Source organism: Dermacentor andersoni, chromosome 3, assembly GCF_023375885.2.
Source record: "Dermacentor andersoni chromosome 3, qqDerAnde1_hic_scaffold, whole genome shotgun sequence".
Classification (NCBI taxonomy): domain Eukaryota; kingdom Metazoa; phylum Arthropoda; class Arachnida; order Ixodida; family Ixodidae; genus Dermacentor; species Dermacentor andersoni.
In genome coordinates, this window is record NC_092816.1 from 70,189,488 (window position 1) to 70,209,817 (window position 20,330).

At 45.0% G+C, this 20,330-nt stretch overlaps 1 long non-coding RNA gene across 3 annotated transcripts in view; it reads left to right on the forward strand.

Annotated features, from left to right (window-relative positions):
• Window positions 1–20,330, forward strand: part of LOC129380617 (uncharacterized) — a 468,422-nt gene that overhangs the window by 295,952 nt on the left and 152,140 nt on the right. For all 3 annotated transcript variants that reach the window (XR_011893000.1, XR_011892999.1, XR_008608803.2), the window contains one exon: window positions 3,602–3,666. This is a non-coding gene — a long non-coding RNA (uncharacterized lncRNA). The remainder of the gene's footprint in view (window positions 1–3,601; window positions 3,667–20,330) is intronic.

Genomic DNA, 20,330 nt, shown 5'->3' on the forward strand with positions numbered 1-20,330 from the left:
CGTAGATGCGCTGCGGAGCGCAGCAAAACCACGCAATATTGTGCGTGATATTTAGCATATATGCATCCCACGGGATATCTGTTCTCTCTGGGCAACAGCACAAAGTATCATCACAGCACTGATTGTACGAAGAAAACGGAAAATAATATCTCACCGAAGAAGCAGCGGCCGCTCGGTGGAACTTATTTTTCTTCTTCAAGCACGCCATCTTCCATTGCGCGCAAGGCACCAAGAAAGGCGGGGGAGGGGGTCTTCATACTCCGGCGACGGCTGTGTATAGTGCAGCTGAGTGCCCCCACGCGGGCCTTATATTAAAACCGATCAGCGGTGGGTACAGAGTCTAGGTGCACCGAGGCTGATGGCTTTGTGTGCGCTGTATTCTCGCCGCTCAGTTCACGTTGAACCTGAAGGCAGCACGAGCCACGAAAGGCAGTTCGCTCGCTGCTGCTGTAGCTCTTTCTCACGCGAGCTCTTTGACATCGAGCGTCCCCGGTCATCGAGTGAAATGTGCTCATGTTTGCCTGTGCGTGCGTGGCAGCATTCTTGGTAATTAAGTCAGCAAATGCTCACGAGTTTACACGGCCGATAACACTACTATCCTTATTTTGTAGGGTTACCTAATTATTTGCTATAGCAATTGATGCTTTGCCTTTAGGGCGAAACTGCGACTTTTATAAATTATATTTTTTATTCTTGATTGGAGAAGGAGATTCTCTGCGTTCTTTCAGTTAATGTTTTCGGAAATTATAAGTGTTTTGGATAAACCACAAAGCTACAATTACCAAGTTTCTTGTGTGTTCCTGGCTATCGCTCTCGCAAATTTAAATTTTACAACGGACAGCGGCGCTTTAGAGACTTTTGATAGCTTTGAGGGGCTTTCCTTAGTACATGACTTCTTTTATAGTTTTTTTAATGTTTCTAAGCAAACTTTTAAGCATACCCCTCTTTACCAGCCACAACACGTAGCCTTCTATCGTAACTAAGGACGTGGGAGGCTCCTCACTACACATCGGTCCAAAAAGCCAGATGGGCGTTTCTCCATGCGGCGTGTTAGGCAACAGACTTGAGTACCCTGCTTTAGACACGCTATCTTTAATTTAATGCATGGGGTTAACCTGAACGCCTATTTTCTCTCTATTTCACTATCCCGCTATCTCCCTCATAATTGGGTAGCAACCCGGGGAAAATCCTAGTCCTCACCAAAATGCGTTCTTAAATTCGTTATTATTTTCGTTATTAAATGTTCGTGCAATCCACCACTGGTTTTCATTTTCGCCTATGTTTATAGAAGCAGACACTCGCATAGTCGGCCATTCTGCTTATTTCCCTCAAAACACGACAGAACATGCCAAGATAACCACCGACGCTTCTTTCCGCAGTGTTGGAGCATACATAAAAAAAAGATCGATAAATGCAGATGTAAACGTTGGGTCGTACTAAATTTTGGCGCTCCCAGACTCAAAATAAATTTTACCCAAGAAAGTGAGGAGGCGGAACACAAACCAGTCACAGATCTACAGCGCCGTTCGCCATCTGCATTACAATCAACAATTCATCAACAAACATTGAACGCGCGTTTGTTTCGAGTTCAACCAAGTGGAGCGAAAGAAAAGGGATGTACTCCTTTCTGAAAAATGGCTACGAATAGAATAATGAGCAATATATTGCCGGCCTCGGTCACCAAACGACGCCCGCCTGTTGCTTTAATCGACCACCGCCAATATAACCATAAAGAACGAAAGCAGAATAAACGAGACGTAGAAACTTGCTTCGACGTTTCTAACTACTTTCGCAAGAGCGTTGTCGAGGAGACGAGACGCAAACTATACGTGCCTTGAAGGAGCCCTCCATCAGAACATTCTTTGTGCAGCGTCGTCGTCGGCTGTTCGAATTTCAGTCTGTCACTCTGGTTCGCTGCAGAGCCCGGCCTCGTGCAAGAAAAATTAAGCAGCCCTACAAGACGGGAACAAGGGGTATGCATGGGAACCACGACAGCATCCGCACTAGGTTAGAAGGTTGGTCGCGCGTCACTCAACGCAACCGGGTCACTGGGGCGACGGTAAATTTGCGGTATCCGGTTCGAGCGAAGCGGAGTAAGCTCCTTGTTAGCGCTCCGACACGCGTTGAACAAAATGCGGAATCATCTGACCCAGCCAGGCATCTTTGTTTCCCCCGAGCGGCCGCCTTCGACGCTTGATTCACAGTGTGTCGAGCCAGGCCGCAAGGATCGCTGTGGTACCAGGCCGATGGTAATTGTAGGAAGATGCAGCCGCGAGTCGCGAGAAAGACAGGCCTTATAAGCTGCCGGTGTAAAAAAAAAAGTGTCGTGCGATGCATCGAGAGTACTTTGACCACCGCAGCTGCGCGTCCTGTCCCCAACCCTAATTCGCGTCCCCCTTCGGTTTAATTTCGGCGTAGACGCGCGGACCGCGCGTGTGTCGCCGATGCCATGGCCGAACGGGCGAACGGATAACGTGCGTCGAATATCGTTTATTACGCGACACGCACCATGTGAGAGCGGCGTGGTGTATCGCGGCGGGAGGGCCGGACGATCAACTAGGGACCTGCCTGGAAGCTTTCCATCCAGGCTGGGACGCCAGAACACGTAGGGCTGCGAGCGGAGAGAGCGTCTCTCGGGGGTATACGTGCTAGTGAGGCTCCGTACGCATGGCTGCCTTTGGTACACCAGCTGTCATCGCCTCCGTCGCCTTATCCGTGTACAGAAGAAGGTGTAAATGCGGCTGTGCCACTAAGCATCGCCAAGCGCACACACGAGAGAAAGATGGTTGGAAGAGAAATGTGATTATGCTGCATGAGATATTTGGTAAACATTAGGCTAGAGCCTCGTAATCAGCTTCTGTTTGTTGAAAGCATAGAAGTGTATACATGTAGTTGTGTTGCAAGGCCTATGTGTGAATGCATTTATTATTTATTTGCGCTTTTGCGATGTGGTGCAGCGACCGTTCCCCTGTTGTGTGGGAGACCGGAGGCTTGTCATGTCTAAGTGCATTCTACAGTTAAAGCGAAGCTGTCTTGGCCTACCTTCTCCCGATTTGCGGTGTCGTCGTCGTGGCCACTGCCTGTATCTGCAGATATAGAAGCGGTTGCTGTCGGCAACACGATCACTTTCGCGAGGTTTAACGTGACTCGGCACCGAAATTGTTGTTGCAAACGGTTAACAGTCTTCCTGGAGAGGTGCCGAGCTCACCAGCTTCGTACAGTGCCTGTAACGCTTTCGGCCGTCTCGCGAAAGTGATAGTGACACCGATAGGGATCATCCAAGGACAACGCACTTGAATAAAACTTACTTTTGCTCTGCAACCAACGCACCATGACAGATGACAGCTACGGGACGCCTTCGTCACCGAAATTCTCTGCGCGCTTCTTATCCCAATGCGCCGTTCTGACTAGCCGGCTCATCAAAGCTTCGTTACGCTGATTCCCACACTGCAGAGGACGTGCATAACTTGTTTTGCAGTCCTTTCTTTTTCAACTTCTATTGCTATTAATGAAAATAAAGGTGCTTTTTATTAGAGTCGTTTATTGATTTAAATAAAGGGATCACTTGCCTAATATAGCTACATACGGTGACTCATTTCAGTCGGTGCCGAGGCGACTGGCGTTAGGAGGTCTGGCCGTAGACAGAGGCAACTGAAACGCACTTAGGTGAGTGAAAGCCACCTGGAGGTAGTTGAATTATGTTCTTTGCTGGAGCCTTCTCATGTTTTACTTCGTCTGGTAGCAAGCTGCAGACAATTTAATTATCCTTTGGGAAGTTTATACACAGGTAATTCAATTTACCAATCGAACCAACATATTTTAACGGACTTATCCCAGGTATATAACAAAAAGCGTACTCACAGTCTGCCTCGCTCCTTCTGGTAAGATTCAATATATGAATATTTGAGTTGCGAGTTTTCTTGTATTTGGGAACTTGAGCAGATTGTTAGAGAAGCAAGAAACCTTACAGCAAGATTTCAGTTGTCGCTTCATAGGCAAGAAAGCAAAAAAATATCGTCGTTTGCTCGACCGTTTCCCCGGAGCCCTTATGACAAATGTAATTGCGGCTCGTTTTGAGCTTTCCTATTCTTTTCTATATTTATTTGCCAAGTTAAGCAGACAAAGTTTGGCTAATGTCTCCATAGACGTCCTGTGCCCTAAACTGTTTCGCCGAGGGGAAAACGAACTCAGCTGGAGGTCAATATGTGCACATTAAAAGCCCATTTGATTTGGTTATATGTGTTATCTGTAGTAGTTGACTGAAACGTTTGCAGTGCTACGTAATCCTGCGCTCTAATAACTGGATGAATGATAAAAAGCATGCAAGGAGACCGTCGCACCACGTCCACTAGGAATGGTCGGGAATGGCAGTTATGAGAAGATATCGTAATACCCTTTCCTGCAAAACGAAACCGTGAATATTAGGGCTGCGAAACAAGAACAACGATGAAGAAGAAGAAGACGAAGCTGTTGTTGTTGATGATGAGGATGATGTATTGGAAAATTGGCCCTAAAATAATAATCAAAAACATAATTAGTGAATTTTTGTTACTTATTGGATTATGCATTTCAATTTTTTTGAGCAACTACTGTCCATCTCTTCGAGTAGACCCGCGCATGAACTGTAGTTGTGCTATCTCCTCCTGGCAACTTCTAAAAAAATTCGAAAGTGTTCTCTGAAACACCCGATATACACTCATGAACTTTTCTTTTACATGCTAAATTAGTGTGCTATTTGAATTGGTTGTGGCATACCGTGACACACTGAGGCGTGATTAAGTAATGGGAGGCGTACAGATGTCAACAATTTGAGGAGGCGTAGTGGGGTGGAGAATGCCTTTTGCGAGTCTTCAGCTGGAAACGAGCGCGCATAGGCCTCGTGGTGCTACGCGCTGAGAGTGGGCGGAGAAGCTTAACGTTCTATCAGAAAGCACACAGAGATCACTTCATTAAACAACTCTAGTTAACAATGCACAATAGACAGAAACGGGGCAGCACAATATCATAGATCTGTTTTACGCTAAGATGACAAAATTCTGGTTTTAGTTCAATTTAGAGTGAACCCCTTTATTTTGCGCCATGCAGTGAATGAGGATAGGTAGTTCTGCGGAGCGCGGCAGTACTGAATACTGGATATCTCTTCAAACATTTTGATGTCACTAGCGTAAAGAAGAAATTAAGACTTTTGGATTATTGAGGAAACGTCGTTGATGAAAATTAAGAAAGACGCAGATCTAACACGGAACCTTGGAGCACACCACTGCATACCATAACAAAAATAATTATCATTAGCAAATTACGTTGCCGGACGTACAAGAAAGTTGTATCCATCCATCCATCCATCCATCCATCCATCCATCCATCCATCCATCCATCCATCCATCCATCATTGAGACTGAAGAAACTGGACCTATCAAGGAGTAGCTGCGTAGTAGAGCTACAATAGCAGCTTCAACACCGTAGTGTGCAAGCTTCTCGAATAGGAGCGGATGATTGAATACGTCGAAGGCTTTGCTGAGGTCCCCGTACACATGTGCAGCCTCTTACCCCCTTTTGCGTGATGGGCGTGGAAGCCTGCGTCATGAAACTGACAAGGTTGTTGGTCGTTGAGTGGTCAGAAACAAATCTGTGCTGATTTGCAACCATGACACATTTTTTTTCACTCTGAACAACAATGCACGGTGAATAGCTCATTCAAAAAGCTTGAAAATGGTATGAAGAGAAATCGGGCGATATTTTGCGACATCCGTTTTGGAGCCTGATTTAGACATAGGAAAAACGCGAGTGGTTTTCCAGGGACACGGTGAAGTAGAAGTATTCAGACAGTCAATAATATTGATGTCAGCAGAGGTACAAAAACACTGCCGTAATTTTTGATAGTAGAGGCTGAGATGCCATCTGGGGCGCAGGACAAAGGTGGTCTCAGGCGCCCAAGGCATGTGCTGATGATATTTTCTTCCAAAGGTACCTCTCTTGAAGTTCAAGCAGAACAACGCGGCTGATAGATAGTGCTGTTAGGTGGCGCTTTCCCAGCTAACGTTAGCCAAGCTGTTCAAAGAAAAAAGAATTAAAAAAAATACGACACGCACACAGCGCAAGATACCATTTTAAGATTAACACTGTTCATTTTTCAGGCCTTTCATGACAGAACCCCGTGTTAAAATCGCAGTTTCTAAATATTTTTTTGTTAAGAGGCTTGAAAATGTTTCTTGAGAGATATGGAGGAGAAATGAACAGCGAAAAATTCAGTGACTGCTTGCACTCCTCCACTCTGGCACCGAGAGACGGATATGATATCCACTGTTGCTGGAGTACAAGCGAAAGTGTTTTCAAAAGTCTGCCGGTTGATTAGAGGCGGCTGATTAGAAGCGCTTTCCACCAATGGCTCAATGTGAGACTTCTGATCTCACCAGTAGAGGTGGTTACGGAGGAGCTGCAATAGGCAGCATTCTTATATCAATTTGTTAGACTAACGACTTTTGGATTTTATCTGGACATTCCCTTTACGTTTTAGAGCAACGATACATTCCTCAGGAAACCAAAGGGAAAATTTGTTTCGTTTGGGCTCGTGCTGGGCTATGTGTTCATGCATACTATCCAGAACGATCTCGGTAAACCAATGGACCTATTCGTTTACGTCACATAAACTAGTCACGAGAGACCAATCAACTGCAGAGAAAAACTTGAATAGGCCAACATAGTCACCAGATATGAAAGCGGAGCGGGGCAAATTGATCTCATTATTTGAATTGTTATGGCGTAAGGCCCACAAGAATGTAAATATTTTATGCCGCGGGTGAAGCGTGTCATGTCGAACCAGGCAAATGTCAGAGCACGATACAGTTACATTTGAAACATTTCGACAGTCACATCTCTAAAATGTAAGTGTGACAGTTTTCAGTAAAATTATGTTGCTGAATGGAGTTAAAAGCTACGAAATGTAACAGTGAAGAGCATTTATTCGCTATAAAATTATTGTAGTGAGAATAGATGTTGCAGTTTCACTGAAAGCCAGGTGTGTTAAGGTCACTACGAATAAGTAGTTGGCGCTTTAAATGCGTGGTCATATGTTCAGCAGCAGTCATGAAGACCAAGAACATGATATGAATGAAGTTACATGGTACATAAAAAGCTTCCTTTATTAGTGTTTGACAAGGCGCCAGACTCATTTCTAGCCAAACCGATTCCTGTGCAGTTTCTATGCCGAGGCGCCTAATGCCCTTGAGGGAGCTGTCAACATTAATTAGGACACCGCATCGACACAGCGCAATGGCAATGGTTTTTTTTTTCATTGTAATTCTTGCAGATAATTTTGCGATTCCAGTAGCGTGACCAGCGGCTGCGATAACTAACTACTGGGTAGAGAGCTCATAACAGCTATCACTGTAAAAAAAGGGCATACCACACGATGGCAGTCAGTTGTATATTACTAGTATTCAGCCAGTAAATAATAAGCGAGCTCTAATAGCTAACACTGTAATATATATATATATATGTATATCATCAGCCTGGTTACGCCCACTGCAGGGCAATGGTCCCTCCCATTTTGGCCAACTACGCCGGTCATGTACTAATTGTGGCCATGTTGTCCCTGCAAACTTCTTGATCTCATCTGCCCACCTAACTTTTGCCGCCCCCTGCTACGCTTCCCTTCCCTTGGAATCCAGTCCGTAACCCTTAATGACCATCGGTTATCATCGGTGATGTCCGGCCCATGCCCATTTCTTTTTCTTGATGTTAACTAAGATGTCATTAACTCTCGTTTGTTCCCTCACCCAATCTGTTCTTTTCTTATGCCTTAACGTAATATATATATATATGGAACGAAAAGAAAGGGGATTAACCAAGGGGTCCGATTTTTAATAATCATATCATAAGAAGCCAACAAATACACCTAGGACAACCCAGGGGAGATTGCTTGTACTTATTAATTGAATTAAAGAATTGATAAATTAATGGAATTGAAAGTGGATGAAAAAAACGACTTGACGCTGGTAAGGAACGATCCCACGTCTTCGCACTACGCGTGCGGTGCTCTACAAATTTAACTACCACGGCGCTGTTTCCCCATCCTTTTTTCGGGGTATTTATCTGTTGCTTCTAGAACTAGCCCTGTACTGTTAGCCAGCCCCACTGCTCACAAATCTTGGCGGTGGATGTGGAACATCCTTTCTGCCGCAGGCATCACGAGTACGTGATCTGTTTGGGTGAAGGCAACTGGTCAATAAACCAACACAAGCTGCTTGAATGCATCAATGAAATGTAATGTAATGTAGTGTTATGTAATGAACGAGGAGAAAGGCGGTAAACCGAGAGGCACAATTTTTGTGTATTAAGTTAATGCTATGAACTATTAATTATTAATTAACATAATTAAAAATTGGGGCCCTCGGTTAAGCCCCTTTTTCTAGTTTATTACATAACAAAGGTCTCGAATCCGGCAAAATTGATTAATTTATTTTATCGTCGTCTGCATTATTTGGCTAAGGGAATATATTGTGCCCTGCGCTTAGTCAACTGGAACTATATTTATGCCCCTTGCATCATAGTTAAGGCTGTACCATGGAGCTCTCGCAGCATTTTATCGAATAAGGCTAGCACGTCCGGTAATGTGCGCACGCACGGATTCAAACTTGGCGTGTCCATACCGCGTCACATGAAAACTTGGAGTGGTGATAGGGCCATCAGAAAGCATTTTTCGCCAGTGAATCTAAGTCAGGAGACTCCGCGCAGACCTTTCGATATTGTGGACGCTTGGATTCGGTTGTTGAACAGGTACTGTTGAACAGGATGCACGTACGAAAAAAAAAAGCGATGCTCATTTCCTACGTTTTCGCCAGGGTCCGGTGTTGTTACGGATAAAATAACTGGCACATGTATTTATACTCAACCTATATGAAACCGGATTAGGAGAGTACCAACGAACAAGCCTAACATAACCCAAGCCCGCTGCCTCAGGCCCGGGCAGCTGTGAAGGCTACGTTGCCGGTCCCGGCCTGGGCCCAGCTTTTCCGGTAGGCCTTAGCCCATGCAGCGCTCGAATGGGAGTCCTTATGTGTTAATAGGACAAAGATAAAATGCACGTGTTATAATAAATATGCCGACAGGGAAAGACTGTTGTAGACGACGGAATTACCAGCGGAGGTAATGACCTACGTCAGCTTGTATATAATTTTTAGTGAGGAAGAAACATGTTATATTTTTAATGTCCTGCCGATTTTAAAAAAAATTATTTTAAGAAATGGCATTTTGAACGGCATGCCCTATCCGCCACATGAACTAAACAAATGCAACGAACTTACTGTCACCATAAAGCTCTCGTATTTTTTTTTCTCGAATATTTTCGATCAGGCATTCCGGTCTCCGACGACTCACTGTCAAACTGAAAATGCGTGGAATTAGGGTTGGCACTGACGAATTCCTCCAAGATGATGGCATGAGTGAAGTGATCCCGTAATCGCTGGGCTCTAACACAGATTCGGGCAACCGCATATTCGATATCAACGCCTCTGTAACCGCACTTAGGATAAGCAGATAGCAAAAGTTTGCAAGTATGAAATTACTCGACATTCGACACATTCACAGATATAGTTTGAACCTATTAGAAAATACATCAATGCCTTGAATGAGAAAAACGCACGCACTATTTGACACGACTCAAGGCAGAGCAGGAAGACTTTCTCTGAACTGCTGTTCGGTGTCAAGGACAACAACAAACTACGAGCTGCCCTACATCTCACCGTCAAGGTTTACGTGCCTAAGACAGGGCCACGATGGTGGCTTAGCGAAAAGCAAATGCCGGCGCAAGAAAAAAAAAGGAACCTGCGTCATTTCTGTTAGCGCGGTTCCGAACGGGCAATTGGGCGTTAAGACCAATTAGCTACCAGCAGATCCATGGCTATCAAGTGAATCGCCGATTGTACACAAACAAAGCCGTCTGTTTCTCGCCGCATGCGGAATAGGGTGGTTGGGGGATGTCGGTCCACATTCGTCTTCTGCGCGGCACTAGCGAAAGCCAGGAATCAGCTCCTTTGTGCCCCTTGTATCTATTGATCCATGTGCGGCGCATCTGCCTGTTATGTGCAGTATATATCTCAATGCCGCGTGATAATTTGTCGGGTTCTCTGTTGACCTGCATTGTCGTTGGCTGATAACCAAAGCACTGGACGTGATTTTTCGCGTCCACGCGGGAACCATATTTTCTCGAAAGACCGGTTTCTGTAGTTCAGTATAACGTCCGTGAAGGAGTAAATTCGAAGATCTGTCATCAATTCTCTGTGCGTTCATGATGCTTCAGTATTTTCTACTTGCTGCTGAGGTCTTGAATTTACTCGATGTGTAAGAAAGCAAAATGAGGTTTTTCGCTAACAGTGAAGGAAGGCTGAAGTTGACGCAAACATGTCAATTCTTGTTACTCTTTTTCTTTGCCATAAAGTGTGCATTTTCTATCTCGTCATTGACTTATCAAAGCCGAGCGTGTCACAGGTGTGCTGCTTGCACATTCCAACAAGAAAATAACACAAATTAGGGCACGTAGTATATACGAATTAGTGCCATGCCACAAGGCCCCTGCGCAGTCCTGTGTTACGCAACGACGGCCAGCTAATGTCTCTGTTCTCGAAAATGGAACCGAATGACATCCGCAACAATTGTGGGCAGAATGGGTGGAACCATCGGCACGTTAACTTTCACTGACAGTATACAGTTTGCCGGCCACAGTTGATAAAGTATGTCACGTCCCTGTTCGTGTAAGCGTGTGATCTCGTATGCAAGTGGTCTATGAGATACACGGCGCATTAATCATTTGCTTAATTTCAGGGCTGCCTTCGAGCCCTAGTGCTCGAAGGCAGCCCTGAAGGCAGATTCTAGTGCGTCTGGAGTGCAGAAAGCTCCCATCGAGTGGACTTCTCCACCTGTATGCCTATATATTGGGTTCAACAAACTTTGTTCGATGAAAACTACACCTGCCGAACAGCATAGCAGAACCTGTCGAACAGCATAACGGTGAATATTAACATTGTGCGCGTGTTATCGCTGTTAGTCTTACTGACTCATATTAGCAGAGGCACAGGACTCAACTCCTTTTGGGAGGTAATGGTCGGGCGTAGCCAATTATCGGATGCATTTGCAAGGTTACGTTGTTGACGCTGATATTGATTCCTTTGCAAAGCTAGGTCCTGATGCAGCTAGCAGCCTTCTTCGTTATAAACGTGACTAAGTAGTACGAAAGGAGTGTTACCCTGGGTTCAGATAAATCAATGAGATACACGTATGATGCACATGAAACAGTCTTCTCTCTCTTGGGTCATCTAAGTTCAGCAGAAATGTGTTTTTTTTTTTCAGGCTAAAAAAGCCTCAATACCTTTTGTATGGTATTCCTGTTCTTTATTTTTCTGACCGTACAAAATTTAAGAAAATTACCTGTGGCAGATTGCATAATTCTAGTCACTGAGGTGTACCATGCTCAAAGAGGTGGACATTACTTGCTCGAGGAATCGAACTGCATAATCGACTTATTAGCAAAAGTTGAATAAATATATTTTTACTTAATTACTTTATGGCACATATTTCAATTTACTAATTGTAGCTGGTAAGTTCTCAAAGCGTATCAATTTGGTACGAATTTTCTGAATGGCACCAGTTTTGAGTTATACCAAGAAGTGTGGCGAAATACGTGGGCGTTCTAACTATTTTTGGGCTTGAATGCATTACACGCTGGTTTGTTAAAAAAGAAAAAGTACGAGGCACGAAATAGCTTTTTTTACAGAAAGTTTCACGTTGCTTAAGTTGGAACCCGTACGATCCTTCGAAGACTTTCCAGGAGGATTTACCTCACAAACTCATCGGCTAAATTTCCTAAACTACTATATGCGCCGTAAAGCAACTTATTATGAAGATTATTAGCGAATATTTCTTTTGACAGTCGAACATGCATTTAGATTTCTCGTGCTGGTAAGGTCCACCACTTTGAGTAATGCCGTTCAAGGACAGCAATTACGCTACCGTCAACAGGCTATATATTAAAATTCTGCATGGCATAAAAAAACAAAACACTGTGTATATTTCAGCGGGTCACAGGTGAAGCACCAGAATTGGAGAGCACAAAGAGAGGGAAATACAAAAACGTTAAGCAATATATGAAAAGCGGCTGGCTACACCAGGGTGGAGAAAAGAGATATTATAAAATAACATCAATCTTTATTCCAACATCGAAGGCTTTCATCGGGGAATAGAAGGTGATAGCGGGAAAGACGAAATCGTAGAGGTGCCGACACAGGGCATATAAAAAAATGCATCTCTCTTTGTTTTGCTTTATTAGCTAGCTGCGGACTCCATAACGACGAAATGTTGTCGTAGCTCTTCGAACGCGCAACATACACTTATTTAATAACCTTTATTGGGATCATTCTAGCAACTCGCACCAAATGTGTCGCATATTCCTGGTGCAGGGTGCATTGACGAGCATGCTTTTCGCATCGCACAAATCGAAGGTAGTTGTCACAGAGTATCACAAGCGATCGGCTCACAGGTGAGTCAGCCGGATGGGTCAGGTACGATGCTCACACGCCCCGCGATAACCCTGTTTCCGACAGCTGAGTGGGCAACATTCACATTCATTATTCCTTAATTCTGCACTTCTCGGCATTCGACACGCATCCTTTGCGGTTGCGTCTCTCGGAACGCACTGCTCCCTTCTCACATTATCTCCCATATCATCTCGTCATCTGAAGCTTTCGGCCGGAGGATCATGGTGCGCTCTAGGTCGTACAGCACCGGTCGCTACGTCAAGCATACATCACGTGCCCACAACCTCCAGTCATTGTAACCTCTCGGGATAGTTCTGGTCAACACGCCCGCAGCATGGCTCCTTTTGCCACGCGTTTCAAATAATCGCACTGAGAGATCGCATCAAAGATATAGAACCTAAAAAGCGACTAAAATTAATCATCACCATAAGAAGTATTTCTGTCCGCCACGGGATGAAGTGTCTCCGAGCAATCTCCAACTACATCTTTCGAGCGTTAGCTGACTGCGAGTTTCCTCATTTCGTCACACCGCATAATTCTACCCGCCGTGTTGGCCTATAGTAGTTATGATCATGTAGTACCGCTAAGCTCGAGGACACGGACCAAATCGCGGCCGTGGCGGCCGCATTTAGCTGGGAGCGGAACGCAAGAACGCCCCTGCACCGTGCATTAGAGGTGGTCTAAACTGAACTGGAGTACCCCACTACGGCGTGCCTCATAATCACATAGTAGTTTCGGCACGGGAAATCCCAAATTTCATTTTTTAACCACGTGGTTCTTGGCAGTCCTCGGATGCATGTCCCTTCCCTAGGAATTATTTGCTACTCGAATTGTCTACTGGGTATTTCATTTATACCCTGTGTTTCTCTTTCTCCGGAACACGTTATAATAAAGGAAACTGTCATATCAAAGTCTAGGCATTTTTTGCAGGTAGGCTACGTGGCTAGGCAGACTAGCAGCAAGAAAAATTTTTACGACAACTTCAATATTTACCTAATATGTGCAACTTATCTTTTAAGTTACTCACTTTATGCCACATGCTGCATCTGAGAAATTGAAGCGAAGGTGCAGTGAAGTCAGGCCTGCTTAGATACTGGTCACTAAAATAGGCTAAAAATGTGGCGCTCTAGTTAAGGTTGTCGCAAACTATGAAAAGAGCACTTCTGGAAAAATTGTTGAACGTTTATGTATTTCGTGGCACATTTGAAGGCCTCATACGTCGAAAATGGTGCTAGTCTTAAGATTTCAGGTAAGAAGTCATGGCTTCACCCAATTCCTCGGCTTCAATTTCACAATTACAAGTGCCCCACAGTGACTAATTAAGGAAACGACAACTAGCAGAACTTAGGTCAACATTTTTTTCCTGCTAATAATGCCCGCCGTCACTTCGCTTCTTCAAAACACCCACACTCTGTTGATTTTGTTGACAAGGCAGCACGCCTTAACTAAAAACGCACTGCTTGAAAGCATCATCACACATATAAGTCACAACGCGACTTAGTCAGCCTTGGACATATCTGAATCGACGCAGAAGTATATATCTATGCAACGTCAAGGATATAATCATTGTAAGTGACGTGCGATTTGACACCTGTCCGAACACATCCATGAAGTTGCTTCATTGCGACGAGCTGTCGACCTCTGGGCTTGCCCAAAAGGTCCCCTATATTTTTTGCTGACGTGAATCTATACCAACCAATCTGTATTAGTTAGCCTCGAACCAGACGTGCCTTGTCTCCTTGAGGTAGAGTACTGCCTTTGCTAGCATCACTGTGGGACACCAAAGGACGCAAGGAAGCAAGAATGATCCGACAGCTGGAAGTCGAAGTTGGGTCGTGCGCAAAACTGTGTTTTCTCTCTCCCCTCTCTCTCTCTTCATCCCCATACCCCCTTCCCCCAGTGCAGGGTTGCAAACCGGACGTGCGTCCACTCAACCTCCCTGCCTTTCCTGCCTTCTATTTCTCTCTCTCTCTCTATCACTGTAGAGCCACATTGATTAAGCAGTGCTAAATCAAGTAAATTATCAAAGGGCTGATACTTTGAAGATGTCAAGAGATGCCACATCGCCCAAGTGTTCGTGCAGCTTGCCAACACTCCCGCTTTGTCGACATACGAAAACGTTCATTCTTGGCTTCAATCATTCGCATATCTCTACGTTTGACTCTTGCATTAAAAAGTGATTGTTAAAGCAGTGGCACAATTCACTGCTTATTATTATTTGTTTTGAACACATATACACAATTAACAGGAAAGGGAAAGCGATGAACAGCTGGCAACTGCCACCGGAAGGGGCACAACGCCTGCCTACTCTTCAGAAGGGAGGTGACAGCAACACAGAAATGGAAGATAGGAAGTAGGGGCGTAAAGAGGAAAGGAACAGCAACAGTACAAATCTAAAGACTACCGTAGAACTCAGCACAGATCACACACAGTAGGGCCGGTGACTGAAGGTCACGCTACTACAGAATGTTAAATAGCTTCGACGCTACTAACGTGAACCTAAGTTACTTCACACTAGAAAAGTAAGTTGAGCGCGATGAGCCTGATTACGTTTAAACCCACAACCACTGGGGTATATACATTCGTCGAGTATCGTACACTGCAGGCCAACGAGATGATAGTTTCTCACTGGCGACATGCGCTGCGCACTGAAAGCGGGACACTCAAATATAAGGTGCTGAAGTGTCTTGCAGCAGCCACAAGACGTACACAATGGACTTGCCACACGTCTTTGTCTGTGTAAACGTTCGTGCGCGTTCACGCAGGCAACCCTCAGCTTGAGTAGTTGTGCTCTAGCGTGACGAGGCAGGCCTCGACCGCGATTCACTGCTTAAACTTTGCCTAACCACGCATGCCGCACTGAAACGTAAAATAATTGGAGCTGGTAACATATAGTGCTGCTACGAGTTGGCACAGGAAGTCTGCAGCAGTGTCATTTATGCAGTGTCGCAATGTTTACTTAGTGTTTTTTTTTAATTCAAGCGATTCACATGCCAACCGCTCAAGTACAAAATGGTGAGCTGGGCACAGTCTGGTGCTACGCATCAGAGTGCGGGCACTTTTGCTGAACGTTTTTTACCCAGGACGTACGTACAAGGCACGTCTTCTACACAGTTATCAGGATCGATATTGACATACGTGAGAAACAAATTTGCTAAAAGAAACTTTCCAATAAATGCAAATCTGCTTGGTGCCCGCGGCAAGTTTAGCGCTTGGTCGTTCATAAGAGCGCAGGAAGTTCCATCACACTTGACGTTGCTGGGGCAACATATATTAATGCCCGACGCCATCTATGCGCCCATATTTTTTTTTTTTTGTCTCAGCTCCGTATTCAATATTATTCCAACATGTTTGCACCCGCTGTTAGTCGTCGTGCCTATTCTCCCCTTCATCATTTCGGCCCCTTTGGAAGCCCAAGCCCCCGTTAGCTCTTTTAATACTGCCGTCTATTCCGGCGCATCTCATCCCGGCCCGGTCAGAGCAGCTCGAGACGTGATGGGGTCAATGCCACACTCTCAGGCGCCTGCTTGTGAGCATAGTGCAGAACAGGCAACGACAGTGTCGCTGCGGCTGGCCCTGCCGATAAGAAAGCCATGTATCAAGGTGAGTGAGTGCAGGCGCCTCGGCACAGGCTTTTGCCACCAGACACGACTGGAGAAGCGTCGGCTATGTGCATACTATAGAGGCTGTGCTGAAACTCGGGGCTTCCTCGTTTTCAGCTTGTTTACTGCTACCGAGGGCACCTGGTATCGCTTGCTTTGCTTCATTCTTATGTTGTTTTTTTATTGTTCGTGGGTGAGTGCAGTTTCCTGATCTGTGTCCCGTCTCTCGCAGGCCGGATGCACTCATTGATGCGTTGGCCTCTCTTCCCAAGAGATAGTGCTACGCCATGGGGAATGCAGTGAACATCTAGACACTCGGCTCCTTCACTCGACTCTCTAAGAAGCCGAGCGGAAGTAGTTGTGCACGCCCGGACACTGGGCATTCGGGAAAGGCACTCAAAAAGGTTTTCTGAAGAAATGCCTTGGGTAATATTTGCATGGATGCAGCAGCCTCACATGCGGTCATCGCGAGATTTGATAATGTTTGCGCTTCAGTTTTATCGCTTTTGCATATCACTTATTACGAATGATTGTAGACTTCAAACAGCAAAGCCTAAGAAAAAGTACAAAGGATCTAAAGGAAGGTTTGCGGGTTACAGTGCAGAATACTAACGTAGTGTTCGGCATTTTGAGGAGGGAATCGGAGTTCGGGGTTGGCAAATGAACTGTAGAAGCTGTGCAGCAGTGCTTACTCGCATGATGGTGAAGGAAACCTCCACACGACCGAAAATGAGTTGGGGCACTTACGAGATTCTAAAGTCAATAATGTTAACGTCTCACGTTCCTTGAAAAGTGCGCCACCATTGGATCCTAGCGGTACTAATATATGATGCAGAAACAACGAGAATGGTAAGGACACTTGTGAAAAAGCCAAGAACCGCGCAGGAAGTGACCGAACAAGAAAATAATATACAGAACGTTAATGAACAGGAATGCCGAGGCGCGGATTAGAGAGCAATCGGGAGCAGTCTAGTAATGATTGAGAGTAAAAGGAAGAAATAGAGTTGGGCAGGCCATATAATGAAGAATGCATATAACCAGTCGTCTGTTAGAGTTATCGACTGAGAGCCAAGCGAAGAGAAGTGCATTCTTGAAATGCACAGAGTTTTGTGCTGTTGGCAAATAATGCAGTTTACACGCATAGAATCGAGCCCTCTGATGCAAGACACAGACAATGAGAGATCGCCTCCATCATGCAGAAGGCATAGCATGATGATGTGGATGATCACTGCCTCAAGTGCTTGTGTGGCTGCCAATTTTCAAGTTTGTTTTCACAAAATTCACAAAATTATTTTAATTGGGTGCGTATACGCTGTATGGCACCACAGCCAAAAGCTAGAAGCGGGGCCATTTACAAAATTAAATTATGAGTAACCAGAGTCATCGTTTGATTCTACATATACTCAAATAGCCACAGAAAGACACCCAAGGAAAACTAAACGAAAACGAAGAGGAGATAATTAATAAATAAAAACTCGCGCTCAGTTATGACTTTGTAAGAAAAAAGAAACACTAAGCACCACAAAGTTATCCGTTTACAGCGTGAAAAAGAACACTTGGCATTTAATAATTCATAAACATAAATATGGTCGTCCAACTGAAATGAATGTTTCATATTTATTCGGCGCACAATTACTGAAATTTGTATTTTTTTAACCCATCTGATATTTTTTTGCTTCTTTCATTCCAAATGGTATGTTATTCGAGACTTTTACGCCGATAAGTACAACCAACCTGCGGCCATATGCATTTTACACAGGTGGTATATAATTGTTGCCAAAAGTATTATTCCATCTTTAAAGAGCTGGTACGCGAAGTATTGAGACATGAAATGGAGGGTTGATTATGTAAACGCACTTGGCCATATTGATTGAGATTTCAAAGGACCGCATTTGTAATTTAGCAATTCTGGGCTCATTAATTTCATTTCGCTGGGAAAAGTTTGTGTAACGTCAGCGCGTTTTTGTAGGCGTCAAGTTGGTTCGGCGTTAAGACGTATTAAGCATCGAAAGGCGTACAACGAGATGGTAGTGTGTTTGCTGCGAAACAGGGCTTAATATGCTACAGTAATTTTGAATCGCCTTCAGCCTAGAAAGTGTATTCACCATACTGGGTGCCCGAGAGGCCAATCCAACGCACGTCTTGTTTTCAATAATACCTGTAGGCTCCCGACGGATAATATCAGCTGAAATTTTCTCGTTGGCCTAAGGAGAAACTAAGTGCGCCTGCGATATCGCCAGACATGAACGAAACAACGGCACAAATAGCATGCAGAGAGATGCGGCTGTCGCACTACTTGTTGGCCTTACTGAAGCATTAATCCTAAGAAAACGAGACGCTGGTATTGCTCCAACATTGCCAGCGGCAAGCATGCCTCGCCTCCGTTATGCTACATCTCGACGTCCGCGAGAAAAGTGTGTGGCAATAGTGTCGCCCCATTCGAAGTGCAGTATCCGGATAATGACCCTACGACTGTCAGTGTGTCATCAAGTCGCCTTCGCCTACACCTCCAGTGGGCCGTGGCAACTTGGAATGCCAGGTGCTTTTTTTTTTTTCCTTGCTGCTATCTTTGCCTATTCTGGCTTTATTGCCTTGCTTGATGTTTATTATCGTTGATTCTTCGCGGACCAAAGGACTCAGCAACTGTTGGAGGAAGGATTTGTTAGGCCGTCTACTCTGCTAGGTGACGAGGTTACGCTGCCGAGGGTAATGCAACCGACGTCGCCTGGCGTAAAGACGAAAGCACCTCTTGGAAGCGTGGCGAAGCAACAGCTCGAGGTCAATGGCCGGGCTTACGATGGACGAATCTAACTTACTTTTTATCCCTAATGGAATGCTAAGCACAAAGACCCTTTTCTTTCAGATATGCCAGCTTTGTGCTACAGCTTTCCATTTTTCCTAATAAACATTTTTTTTTCGTCGTCCGTTCGCGCTATGAATCTCTGGGCTCGTCTTATGTAGCGATTCTTTCGTTTCTCATTCATATTGAAGTTCATCATTTGTTTGCAAACAGCATCAGTTGGCGATATCGGCCACTCAGCGGAATGGATGATAAGAAATAAATATAATCAGGCGTAGAAAATTTCTACACCATACGGCCGCTGGCAAAATAAGATGTTTCTTCACTAATCGCAGTTTTATAGGCTCGCGTCTGACGGTTGTCTCATACGGACGACAGCATGTTCGGACTTTGTTCCTCTATATTGGCAACGATCGCTTAAATCATCATACGATGTCTAAACGAGTATGATCATTATCAGCTCATCGTGTTCACAGGAGGACAAAAGGTTATCCCTGCGATCACCAGTAATAACATTCTTGCAATGGTAGACTGCATCCTACGTTTCTAAATTTTGTAATTGCGGCACTGCAAATATTTGTCATGCCCGTGTCTGGGCACACCCGATCTTTCTAGTAAAAGAAAGGGGGGTGGGGAAGGGCAAAAAAGGAAATGCTGAATAAAAATCTGATTTGATTTGATCTGTCGCGCTTCCCCTGTCACGCATTCTTTTACCGAATACACGGCCGGCAATGCATCACCGATGACGGATAACTGGTCGCCTCATAAATAATAAGTATGTTTACCTTTTTATATTGCTGTCTTGTTTGTTTCTTAGGCTCTATTCATGAGTTGGCACTATATATAGTCACCGCTAGTGAACAAGAGCGCTGTCACATGCTTCACGGTATTGAAAAAGAAAGAAAACTCGGTGCACTTCCACTCGTGCATAAAGATGAGCAGGGAAGCTGTGTAATGTGGGCCCCTTAATGGCAAAGTGCGCCTCCGCCGCGGGTCAGCCCGGCATTGCACTATCTTCGGGATCGACGTACGTATGGTGAGTGCTTAACAGCTGCCTCACCACGGCCGCAGATTGTCCCGGTATTGCACTATTTTCGGGATCAGGCCAAGTATGGGGAGTGCTTCATGCCTGCTTCACGTCCGCCGCTGGTCGGATCGGCATTGCACTACTCTCCGGATCAGCCCACGTGAGGGTGTGCTTAACGCCTGCTTCCCCTCCGCCGTGGGTCGGTCCGGCATTGCACTATCTTCGGGATCGGCCAACGTGTGGGGAGTTTTTGTTTACACACGGACACGTTCCCGGGGGAACTAGCCCTTAACACCTTCGCTGTAAAATTGGTTACGTCTATGTGCTTCTCAATCAATTAATTAATTAATTAATTACGGCGGCGCACGTGGGAG